Genomic DNA, 10,647 nt, shown 5'->3' with positions numbered 1-10,647 from the left:
AATTTTTTTGAAAATGTTTTTTTGACGAAAATCGCTTTAATGGTCATAAAATTGGTGTTCCTCTACTCGGATCAGACTGTTAATTTTTTCCTACACTTTTAGGTGTATTTTGTGCAAGAAAATGCAATAAAATAGTCTGCCTAAGAAAAATTAAATTTTTTTGAAAATTTTTTTTTGACGAGAATCGCTTTAATGGTCATAAAATTGGTGTTCCTCTACTCGGATCGAGCTGTCAATTTTTTTCTACACTTTTAGGTGTATTTTGTGCAAGAAATTGCAATAAAATAGTCTGCCTAAGAAAAATTGAATTTTTTTGAAAATGTTTTTTTGACGAAAATCGCTTTAATGGTCATAAAATTGGTGTTCCTCTACTCGGATCGAGCTGTCAATTTTTTTCTACACTTTTAGGTGTATTTTGTGCAAGAAATTGCAATAAAATAGTCTGCCTAAGAAAAATTTGAATTTTTTTGAAAATTTTTTTTGACGAAAATCGCTTTAATGGTCATAAAATTGGTGTTCCTCTACTCGGATCAGGCTGTCAATTTTTTTCTACACTTTAAGGTATATTTTGTGCAAGAAATTGCAATAAAATAGTCTGCCTAAGAAAAATTAAATTTTTTTGAAAATTTTTTTTTGACGAAAAGCGCTTTAATGGTCATAAAATTGGTGTTCCTCTACTCGGATCGGGCTGTCAATTTTTTTCTACACTTTTAGGCATACTTTGTGAAAGGAATTGCAGTAAAATAGTCTGCCTAAGAAAAATTGAATTTTTTTGAAAATTTTTTTTTGACGAAAATCGCTTTAATGGTCATAAAAATTGGTGTTCCTCTACTCGGATCGGGCTGTCAATTTTTTTCTACACTTTTAGGTGTATTTTGTGCAAGAAATTGCAATAAAATAGTCTGCCTAAGAAAAATTTGAATTTTTTTGAAAATTTTTTTTGACGAAAATCGCTTTAATGGTCATAAAATTGGTGTTCCTCTACTCGGATCAGGCTGTCAATTTTTTTCTACACTTTTAGGTGTATTTTGTGCAAGAAATTGCAATAAAATAGTCTGCCTAAGAAAAATTGAATTTTTTTGAAAATTTTTTTTTGACGAAAATCGCTTTAATGGTCATAAAATTGGTGTTCCTCTACTCGGATCGGGCTGTTAATTTTTTTCTACACTTTTAGGTGTATTTTGTGCAAGAAATTGCAATAAAATAGTCTGCCTAAGAAAAATTAAATTTTTTTGAAAATTTTTTTTTGACGAAAAGCGCTTTAATGGTCATAAAATTGGTGTTCCTCTACTCGGATCGGGCTGTCAATTTTTTTCTACACTTTTAGGCATACTTTGTGAAAGGAATTGCAGTAAAATAGTCTGCCTAAGAAAAATTGAATTTTTTTGAAAATGTTTTTTTGACGAAAATCGCTTTAATGGTCATAAAATTGGTGTTCCTCTACTCGGATCGGGCTGTCAATTTTTTTCTACACTTTAAGGTATATTTTGTACAAGAAATTGCAATAAAATAGTCTGCCTAAGAAAAATTAAATTTTTTTGAAAATTTTTTTTTGACGAAAATCGCTTTAATGGTCATAAAATTGGTGTTCCTCTACTCGGATCGGGCTGTCAATTTTTTCTACATTTTTAGGTGTATTTTGTGCAAGAAATTGCAATAAAATAGTCTGCCTAAGAAAAATTGAATTTTTTTGAAAATGTTTTTTTGACGAAAATCGCTTTAATGGTCATAAAATTGGTGTTCCTCTACTCGGATCAGGCTGTTAATTTTTTCTACACTTTTAGGTGTATTTTGTGCAAGAAATTGCAATAAAATAGTCTGCCGAAGAAAAATTGAATTTTTTTGAAAATGTTTTTTTGACGAAAATCGCTTTAATGGTCATAAAATTGGTGTTCCTCTACTCGGATCAGACTGTTAATTTTTTCCTACACTTTTAGGTGTATTTTGTGCAAGAAAATGCAATAAAATAGTCTGCCTAAGAAAAATTAAATTTTTTTGAAAATTTTTTTTTGACGAGAATCGCTTTAATGGTCATAAAATTGGTGTTCCTCTACTCGGATCGAGCTGTCAATTTTTTTCTACACTTTTAGGTGTATTTTGTGCAAGAAATTGCAATAAAATAGTCTGCCTAAGAAAAATTGAATTTTTTTGAAAATGTTTTTTTGACGAAAATCGCTTTAATGGTCATAAAATTGGTGTTCCTCTACTCGGATCGAGCTGTCAATTTTTTTCTACACTTTTAGGTGTATTTTGTGCAAGAAATTGCAATAAAATAGTCTGCCTAAGAAAAATTTGAATTTTTTTGAAAATTTTTTTTGACGAAAATCGCTTTAATGGTCATAAAATTGGTGTTCCTCTACTCGGATCAGGCTGTCAATTTTTTTCTACACTTTAAGGTATATTTTGTGCAAGAAATTGCAATAAAATAGTCTGCCTAAGAAAAATTAAATTTTTTTGAAAATTTTTTTTTGACGAAAAGCGCTTTAATGGTCATAAAATTGGTGTTCCTCTACTCGGATCGGGCTGTCAATTTTTTTCTACACTTTTAGGCATACTTTGTGAAAGGAATTGCAGTAAAATAGTCTGCCTAAGAAAAATTGAATTTTTTTGAAAATTTTTTTTTGACGAAAATCGCTTTAATGGTCATAAAAATTGGTGTTCCTCTACTCGGATCGGGCTGTCAATTTTTTTCTACACTTTTAGGTGTATTTTGTGCAAGAAATTGCAATAAAATAGTCTGCCTAAGAAAAATTTGAATTTTTTTGAAAATTTTTTTTGACGAAAATCGCTTTAATGGTCATAAAATTGGTGTTCCTCTACTCGGATCAGGCTGTCAATTTTTTTCTACACTTTTAGGTGTATTTTGTGCAAGAAATTGCAATAAAATAGTCTGCCTAAGAAAAATTGAATTTTTTTGAAAATTTTTTTTTGACGAAAATCGCTTTAATGGTCATAAAATTGGTGTTCCTCTACTCGGATCGGGCTGTTAATTTTTTTCTACACTTTTAGGTGTATTTTGTGCAAGAAATTGCAATAAAATAGTCTGCCTAAGAAAAATTAAATTTTTTTGAAAATTTTTTTTTGACGAAAAGCGCTTTAATGGTCATAAAATTGGTGTTCCTCTACTCGGATCGGGCTGTTCATTTTTTCTACACTTTTTGGTGTATTTTGTGCAAGAAATTGCAAAAAAATAGTCTGCCTAAGAAAAATTAAATTTTTTAAAAAAATTTTTTTTTGACGATAAGCGCTTTAATGGTCATAAAATTGGTGTTCCTCTACTCGGATCGGGCTGTCAATTTTTTCTACACTTTTAGGTGTATTTTGTGCAAGAAATTGCAATAAAATAGTCTGCCTAAGAAAAATTGAATTTTTTTGAAAATTTTTTTTTGACGAAAATCGCTTTAATGGTCATAAAATTGGTGTTCCTCTACTCGGATCGGGCTGTTAATTTTTTTCTACACTTTTTGGTGTATTTTGTGCAAGAAATTGCAAAAAAATAGTCTGCCTAAGAAAAATTAAATTTTTTAAAAAAATTTTTTTTTTACGATAAGCGCTTTAATGGTCATAAAATTAGTGTTCCTATACTCGGATCGGGCTGTCAATTTTTTCTACACTTTTAGGTGTATTTTGTGCAAGAAATTGCAATAAAATAGTCTGCCTAAGAAAAATTGAATTTTTTTGAAAATGTTTTTTTGACGAAAATCGCTTTAATGGTCATAAAATTGGTGTTCCTCTACTCGGATCGGGCTGTCAATTTTTTTCTACACTTTAAGGTATATTTTGTGCAAGAAATTGCAATAAAATAGACTGCCTAAGAAAAATTGAATTTTTTTGAAAATTTTTTTTTGACGAAAATCGCTTTAATGGTCATAAAATTGGTGTTCCTCTACTCGGATCGGGCTGTCAATTTTTTTCTACACTTTTAGGTGTATTTTGTGCAAGAAATTGCAATAAAATAGTCTGCCTAAGAAAAATTTGAATTTTTTTGAAAATTTTTTTTGACGAAAATCGCTTTAATGGTCATAAAATTGGTGTTCCTCTACTCGGATCAGGCTGTCAATTTTTTTCTACACTTTAAGGTATATTTTGTGCAAGAAATTGCAATAAAATAGTCTGCCTAAGAAAAATTGAATTTTTTTGAAAATTTTTTTTTGACGAAAATCGCTTTAATGGTCATAAAATTGGTGTTCCTCTACTCGGATCGAGCTGTCAATTTTTTTCTACACTTTTAGGTGTATTTTGTGCAAGAAATTGCAATAAAATAGTCTGCCTAAGAAAAATTTGAATTTTTTTGAAAATTTTTTTTGACGAAAATCGCTTTAATGGTCATAAAATTGGTGTTCCTCTACTCGGATCAGGCTGTCAATTTTTTTCTACACTTTTAGGTGTATTTTGTGCAAGAAATTGCAATAAAATAATCTGCCTAAGAAAAATTAAATTTTTTTGAAAATTTTTTGTTGACGAAAATCGCTTTAATATTCATAAAATTGGTGTTCCTCTACTCGGATCGGGCTGTCAAATTTTTTCTACACTTTTAGGTGTTTTTTGTGCAAGAAATTGCAATAAAATAGTCTGCCTAAGAAAAATTGAATTTTTTTGAAAATGTTTTTTTGACGAAAATCGCTTTAATGGTCATAAAATTGGTGTTCCTCTACTCGGATCGGGCTGTCAATTTTTTTCTACACTTTAAGGTATATTTTGTGCAAGAAATTGCAATAAAATAGTCTGCCTAAGAAAAATTAAATTTTTTAAAAATTTTTTTTTGACGAGAATCGCTTTAATGGTCATAAAATTGGTGTTCCTCTACTCGGATCGGGCTGTTCATTTTTTCTTCACTTTTAGGTGTATTTTGTGCAAGAAATTGCAAAAAAATAGTCTGCCTAAGAAAAATTAAATTTTTTTAAAAATTTTTTTTTTACGAAAAGCGCTTTAATGGTCATAAAATTGGTGTTCCTCTACTCGGATCGGGCTGTCAATTTTTTCTACACTTTTAGGTGTATTTTGTGCAAGAAATTGCAATAAAATAGTCTGCCTAAGAAAAATTAAATATTTTTGAAAATGTTTTTTTGACGACAATCGCTTTAATGGTTATAAAATTGGTGTTCCTCTACTCGGATCGGGCTGTCAATTTTTTTCTACACTTTAAGGTATATTTTGTGCAAGAAATTGCAATAAAATAGTCTGCCTAAGAAAAATTGAATTTTTTTGAAAATTTTTTTTTGACGAAAAGCGTTTTAATGGTCATAAAATTGGTGTTCCTCTACTCGAATCGGGCTGTCAATTTTTTTCTACACTTTAAGGTATATTTTGTGCAAGACATTGCAATAAAATAGTCTGCCTAAGAAAAATTGAATTTTTTTGAAAATTTTTTTTTGACGAAAATCGCTTTAATGGTCATAAAATTGGTGTTCCTCTACTCGGATCAGGCTGTCAATTTTTTTCTACACTTTAAGGTATATTTTGTGCAAGAGATTGCAATAAAACAGTCTGCCTAAGAAAAATTGAATTTTTTTGAAAATTTTTTTGTGACGAAAATCGCTTTAATGGTCATAAAATTGGTGTTCCTCTACTCGGATCGGGCTGTCAATTTTTTCTACACTTTTAGGTGTTTTTTGTGCAAGAAATTGCAATAAAATAGTCTGCCTAAGAAAAATTGAATTTTTTTGAAAATGTTTTTTTGACGAAAATCGCTTTAATGGTCATAAAATTGGTGTTCCTCTACTCGGATCGGGCTGTCAATTTTTTTCTACACTTTAAGGTATATTTTGTGCAAGAAATTGCAATAAAACAGTCTGCCTAAGAAAAATTAAATTTTTTTAAAAATTTTTTTTTGACGAGAATCGCTTTAATGGTCATAAAATTGGTGTTCCTCTACTCGGATCGGGCTGTTCATTTTTTCTACACTTTTTGGTGTATTTTGTGCAAGAAATTGCAAAAAAATAGTCTGCCTAAGAAAAATTAAATTTTTTTAAAAAATTTTTTTTTGACGATAAGCGCTTTAATGGTCATAAAATTGGTGTTCCTCTACTCGGATCGGGCTGTCAATTTTTTTCTACACTTTAAGGTATATTTTGTGCAAGAGATTGCAATAAAACAGTCTGCCTAAGAAAAATTGAATTTTTTTGAAAATTTTTTTTTGACGAAAATCGCTTTAATGGTCATAAAAATTGGTGTTCCTCTACTCGGATCGGGCTGTCAATTTTTTTCTACACTTTTAGGTGTATTTTGTGCAAGAAATTGCAATAAAATAGTCTGCCTAAGAAAAATTGAATTTTTTTGAAAATTTTTTTTGACGAAAATCGCTTTAATGGTCATAAAATTGGTGTTCCTCTACTCGGATCAGGCTGTCAATTTTTTTCTACACTTTTAGGTGTATTTTGTGCAAGAAATTGCAATAAAATAGTCTGCCTAAGAAAAATTGAATTTTTTTGAAAATTTTTTTTTGACGAAAATCGCTTTAATGGTCATAAAATTGGTGTTCCTCTACTCGGATCGGGCTGTCAATTTTTTTCTACACTTTTAGGTGTATTTTGTGCAAGAAATTGCAATAAAATAGTCTGCCTAAGAAAAATTAAATTTTTTTGAAAATTTTTTTTTGACGAAAATCGCTTTAATGGTCATAAAATTGGTGTTCCTCTACTCGGATCGGGCTGTCAATTTTTTTCTACACTTTTAGGTATATTTTGTGCAAGAAATTGCAATAAAATAGTCTGCCTAAGAAAAATTGAATTTTTTTGAAAATGTTTTTTTGACGAAAATCGCTTTAATGGTCATAAAATTGGTGTTCCTCTACTCGGATCGGGCTGTCAATTTTTTTCTACACTTTAAGGTGTATTTTGTGCAAGAAATTGCAATAAAATAGTCTGCCTAAGAAAAATTGAATTTTTTTGAAAATTTTTTTTTGACGAAAATCGCTTTAATGGTCATAAAATTGGTGTTCCTCTACTCGGATCGGGCTGTCAATTTTTTCTACACTTTTAGGTGTATTTTGTGCAAGAAATTGCAATAAAATAGTCTGCCTAAGAAAAATTGAATTTTTTTGAAAATGTTTTTTTGACGAAAATCGCTTTAATGGTCATAAAATTGGTGTTCCTCTACTCGGATCAGGCTGTTAATTTTTTCTACACTTTTAGGTGTATTTTGTGCAAGAAATTGCAATAAAATAGTCTGCCTAAGAAAAATTGAATTTTTTTGAAAATGTTTTTTTGACGAAAATCGCTTTAATGGTCATAAAATTGGTGTTCCTCTACTCGGATCAGACTGTCAATTTTTTCCTACACTTTTAGGTGTATTTTGTGCAAGAAAATGCAATAAAATAGTCTGCCTAAGAAAAATTAAATTTTTTTGAAAATTTTTTTTTGACGAAAATCGCTTTAATGGTCATAAAATTGGTGTTCCTCTACTCGGATCAAGCTGTCAATTTTTTTCTACACTTTTAGGTGTATTTTGTGCAAGAAATTGCAATAAAATAGTCTGCCTAAGAAAAATTGAATTTTTTTGAAAATTTTTTTTGACGAAAATCGCTTTAATGGTCATAAAATTGGTGTTCCTCTACTCGGATCGAGCTGTCAATTTTTTTCTACACTTTTAGGTGTATTTTGTGCAAGAAATTGCAATAAAATAGTCTGCCTAAGAAAAATTGAATTTTTTTGAAAATTTTTTTTGACGAAAATCGCTTTAATGGTCATAAAATTGGTGTTCCTCTACTCGGATCAGGCTGTCAATTTTTTTCTACACTTTAAGGTATATTTTGTGCAAGAAATTGCAATAAAATAGTCTGCCTAAGAAAAATTAAATTTTTTTGAAAATTTTTTTTTGACGAAAAGCGCTTTAATGGTCATAAAATTGGTGTTCCTCTACTCGGATCGGGCTGTCAATTTTTTTCTACACTTTTAGGCATACTTTGTGAAAGGAATTGCAATAAAATAGTCTGCCTAAGAAAAATTGAATTTTTTTGAAAATTTTTTTTTGACGAAAATCGCTTTAATGGTCATAAAAATTGGTGTTCCTCTACTCGGATCGGGCTGTCAATTTTTTTCTACACTTTTAGGTGTATTTTGTGCAAGAAATTGCAATAAAATAGTCTGCCTAAGAAAAATTTGAATTTTTTTGAAAATTTTTTTTGACGAAAATCGCTTTAATGGTCATAAAATTGGTGTTCCTCTACTCGGATCAGGCTGTCAATTTTTTTCTACACTTTTAGGTGTATTTTGTGCAAGAAATTGCAATAAAATAGTCTGCCTAAGAAAAATTGAATTTTTTTGAAAATTTTTTTTTGACGAAAATCGCTTTAATGGTCATAAAATTGGTGTTCCTCTACTCGGATCGGGCTGTCAATTTTTTTCTACACTTTTAGGTGTATTTTGTGCAAGAAATTGCAATAAAATAGTCTGCCTAAGAAAAATTAAATTTTTTTGAAAATTTTTTTTTGACGAAAAGCGCTTTAATGGTCATAAAATTGGTGTTCCTCTACTCGGATCGGGCTGTTCATTTTTTCTACACTTTTTGGTGTATTTTGTGCAAGAAATTGCAAAAAAATAGTCTGCCTAAGAAAAATTAAATTTTTTAAAAAATTTTTTTTTGACGATAAGCGCTTTAATGGTCATAAAATTGGTGTTCCTCTACTCGGATCGGGCTGTCAATTTTTTCTACACTTTTAGGTGTATTTTGTGCAAGAAATTGCAATAAAATAGTCTGCCTAAGAAAAATTGAATTTTTTTGAAAATTTTTTTTTGACGAAAATCGCTTTAATGGTCATAAAATTGGTGTTCCTCTACTCGGATCTAGCTGTCAATTTTTTTCTACACTTTTAGGTGTATTTTGTGCAAGAAATTGCAATAAAATAGTCTGCCTAAGAAAAATTAAATTTTTTAGAAAAATTTTTTTTTGACGATAAGCGCTTTAATGGTCATAAAATTGGTGTTCCTATACTCGGATCGGGCTGTCAATTTTTTCTACACTTTTAGGTGTATTTTGTGCAAGAAATTGCAATAAAATAGTCTGCCTAAGAAAAATTGAATTTTTTTGAAAATGTTTTTTTGACGAAAATCGCTTTAATGGTCATAAAATTGGTGTTCCTCTACTCGGATCGGGCTGTCAATTTTTTTCTACACTTTAAGGTATATTTTGTGCAAGAAATTGCAATAAAATAGACTGCCTAAGAAAAATTGAATTTTTTTGAAAATTTTTTTTTGACGAAAATCGCTTTAATGGTCATAAAATTGGTGTTCCTCTACTCGGATCGAGCTGTCAATTTTTTTCTACACTTTTAGGTGTATTTTGTGCAAGAAATTGCAATAAAATAGTCTGCCTAAGAAAAATTTGAATTTTTTTGAAAATTTTTTTTGACGAAAATCGCTTTAATGGTCATAAAATTGGTGTTCCTCTACTCGGATCAGGCTGTCAATTTTTTTCTACACTTTTAGGTGTATTTTGTGCAAGAAATTGCAATAAAATAGACTGCCTAAGAAAAATTAAATTTTTTTGAAAATTTTTTTTTGACGAGAATCGCTTTAATGGTCATAAAATTGGTGTTCCACTACTCGGATCGGGCTGTCAATTTTTTCTACACTTTTAGGTGTTTTTTGTGCAAGAAATTGCAATAAAATAGTCTGCCTAAGAAAAATTGAATTTTTTTGAAAATGTTTTTTTGACGAAAATCGCTTTAATGGTCATAAAATTGGTGTTCCTCTACTCGGATCGGGCTGTCAATTTTTTTCTACACTTTAAGGTATATTTTGTGCAAGAAATTGCAATAAAATAGACTGCCTAAGAAAAATTGAATTTTTTTGAAAATTTTTTTTTGACGAAAATCGCTTTAATGGTCATAAAATTGGTGTTCCTCTACTCGGATCGAGCTGTCAATTTTTTTCTACACTTTTAGGTGTATTTTGTGCAAGAAATTGCAATAAAATAGTCTGCCTAAGAAAAATTTGAATTTTTTTGAAAATTTTTTTTGACGAAAATCGCTTTAATGGTCATAAAATTGGTGTTCCTCTACTCGGATCAGGCTGTCAATTTTTTTCTACACTTTTAGGTGTATTTTGTGCAAGAAATTGCAATAAAATAGACTGCCTAAGAAAAATTAAATTTTTTTGAAAATTTTTTTTTGACGAGAATCGCTTTAATGGTCATAAAATTGGTGTTCCACTACTCGGATCGGGCTGTCAATTTTTTCTACACTTTTAGGTGTTTTTTGTGCAAGAAATTGCAATAAAATAGTCTGCCTAAGAAAAATTGAATTTTTTTGAAAATGTTTTTTTGACGAAAATCGCTTTAATGGTCATAAAATTGGTGTTCCTCTACTCGGATCGGGCTGTCAATTTTTTTCTACACTTTAAGGTATATTTTGTGCAAGAAATTGCAATAAAATAGTCTGCCTAAGGAAAATTGAATTTTTTTGAAAATTTTTTTTTGACGAAAATCGTTTAATGGTCATAAAATTGGTGTTTCTCTACACGGATCAAGCTGTTAATTTTTTTCTACACTTTTAGGTGTCTTTTGTGCAAGAAATTGCAATAAAATAGTCTGCCTAAGAAAAATTGAATTTTTTTGAAAATTTTTTTTGACGAAAATCGCTTTCATGGTCATAAAATTGGTGTTCCTCTACTCGGATCGGGCTGTCAATTTTTTCCTACACTTTTAGGT

The 10,647-nt window shown here is 29.7% G+C and overlaps 1 long non-coding RNA gene across 1 annotated transcript; it reads left to right on the top strand.

Moving 5' to 3' along the window:
• The first annotated feature begins 880 nt into the window (after positions 1–880).
• Positions 881–3,460, top strand: LOC127281481 (uncharacterized). Its single transcript, XR_007843020.1, has 3 exons — positions 881–1,174; positions 2,857–3,009; positions 3,315–3,460. It is a non-coding gene; the product is annotated as an uncharacterized LOC127281481 (long non-coding RNA).
• The last annotated feature ends 7,187 nt before the right edge of the window (positions 3,461–10,647 follow it).

The sequence above is a fragment of the Leptopilina boulardi genome, unplaced genomic scaffold (assembly GCF_019393585.1).
Source record: "Leptopilina boulardi isolate dan_hultmark-lab unplaced genomic scaffold, ZJU_Lbou_2.1 LbouV2_269, whole genome shotgun sequence".
Lineage (NCBI taxonomy): Eukaryota > Metazoa > Arthropoda > Insecta > Hymenoptera > Figitidae > Leptopilina > Leptopilina boulardi.
This window is presented reverse-complemented; position numbering and strand designations above follow the sequence as displayed.